We start from the raw sequence: 2056 nt of genomic DNA, 5'->3' as shown, positions 1-2056 counted from the left end.
TATATATATATATATATATATATATATATATATATATATATATATATATATATATATATATATATATATATATATATATATAATATACAGAGTAAATCTACCCCAAAAGTAATGATTTATTTGTCTACAAAACTAAACTCTTTTTGGAATCATATGAGGCCCCTCCACTGAGGGGGGAGGCCTGGATGTTTATTGTCATGTGTATTCATGCTGCTTGCATGTCGTCGTTTATTTTGCCTTTGTTGTTTTCTTGACAGCTTTCTTTGCCTTGGGTGGTTTGGGAGATTTTGAAGCTCTCTTTATTTTGGGCTTTTTGTTCCCAACAACAAGGCTGCTGCTGCTGCTTCTTTTTCAAGGCTGTAGGTGGTTTGTTGCTTGTGGCGGCTTTCTTGGGAGTTACCACGGCCTTCTTTGCTGCTGTAGATGGTTTCTTGGTTGTGGTGGCTTTCTTGGGAGTTAGAACGGCCCTCTTCTCTGCTACGGCCAGCTTGAATGATCCACTAGCTCCACTTCCCTTGGTCTGAACAAGAATGCCGTCAGCCACTGCTTTCTTGAGAAATCTTCGGATGTAAATGGCGATCTTGGCAGCCTCGACTTTGTTGTTGGCAACAACGTACTTCTTGATTGCTTGTAGAGACGAGCCCTTACGGTCTTTGAGTGCTGCGACCGCGGCTAGAACCATTTGACTAGTTTTCGGGTGAGCAACCTGGACGCGAGGTTTCCTGGTGGTGGCCACCACAGCAGCAGCAGCCGCAGCCTTCTTGGTAGGCTTTGCTTCTACCATGATGATGATGAGATAACCAAGGTGATGAGAGACGCTCAGACAGTCACGGGGGAATGATGCTGCCGCCGCTTGAGCCGAACCTATTTATGTGCCGGCACGGTACAGAAGCTGCAACCTGGCAACTCGTCCACCAATCACGACGGTTGGTTTTACGGCTCCGAAACCTGGATCCCATATCTTCTCTAAAATAGAAGCATTTGTTCATGTTCTTTGTAAAAGTATCATAAAGCAGGACAGATGAGACAAATATCATAAAAACTGAAGAGCAGATGAGCACACACATGTTTGTATTACAAAAGAAAATCCACAAATTCATTAGAAATTGGCAGGGCAGGCTGAGGAAGTAGGTAGATGTAAAATGTCTGTAAATGGCGAAAGAACATAAACCCAAGACTGAATAAACGATGTTAAATATCCATGCCAAGGAGACAAAAATATGTTAGGATACAATTACCATTAAGACACCACAAGCAGGTCCGTATCCTGCCGCGATGACTTAAAAGAGTTGGTTATTAGCCACAATGTGTAGGCAGTCTCATGCCAACGGCCATACCACGTTGAGAACACCGCTTCTCGTCCGATCAGCGAAGTTAAGCAACGTTGGGTTTGGTTAGTACTTGGATGGGTGACCGCCTGGGAACACCAAATGCTGTTGGCAATAATGTTTTTTGTTTTGTTTTGTTTTGTTTCGTTTGTTTTTGTTTGAATGGCTGGCTCCACGGGAAATTCACGGAGTTGTGTGGAATAAGGCCTGGTAAAATGAATTAATATGTATGTCATGTTTAAAACAAACTCGCTTAATATAGATATTGTGTGAGGCTTTATACAAAAACAAACAACCAAAACAAAACATGTTGTATATATATATAGCTTAATCCGGGTTTGAACTCGCAACTCCAAGAATACGCATCACTTATATACACTTTACCACTGGACCACTGCTGCAGGACACAAGCTTGATGCTGAGGTATCAATTTAATGACGTAAATGCCATTTCCACAAATAAATGATAATTAAAAAGTATTTGTATGTACAAATCTTTTCTGTTTAAAAGGCTACAATATCAGTTACTGATATAATTTGTGTTAATGTTTCTATACCCACAAGAAGGCATATTTTTGCTTATATGTAAAGGGTACGGAGAACGAATCCACAGACCATCATTCCCCTCCCCTTCCCTCCCCCCCCCCCCCCCCAACTCCCACCTACTACCACCACCACCACCACCACCAATCACCACCAATCACCACCAATCACCACCAATCACCACCA

At 41.9% G+C, this 2056-nt stretch overlaps 1 non-coding gene across 1 annotated transcript; it reads left to right on the top strand.

The window, feature by feature from the left end:
* The first annotated feature begins 1323 nt into the window (after positions 1-1323).
* LOC138362502 (5S ribosomal RNA) lies at positions 1324-1442 on the top strand. The gene has a single exon (XR_011227723.1). It is a non-coding gene; the product is annotated as a 5S ribosomal RNA (ribosomal RNA).
* The last annotated feature ends 614 nt before the right edge of the window (positions 1443-2056 follow it).

Source organism: Procambarus clarkii, unplaced genomic scaffold (genome assembly GCF_040958095.1).
Source record: "Procambarus clarkii isolate CNS0578487 unplaced genomic scaffold, FALCON_Pclarkii_2.0 HiC_scaffold_1914, whole genome shotgun sequence".
In the NCBI taxonomy this organism is placed as follows: Eukaryota; Metazoa; Arthropoda; class Malacostraca; order Decapoda; family Cambaridae; genus Procambarus; species Procambarus clarkii.
The sequence above is the reverse complement of the archived record's forward strand: the minus strand, read 5'-3'. Positions and strand labels throughout refer to the sequence as shown.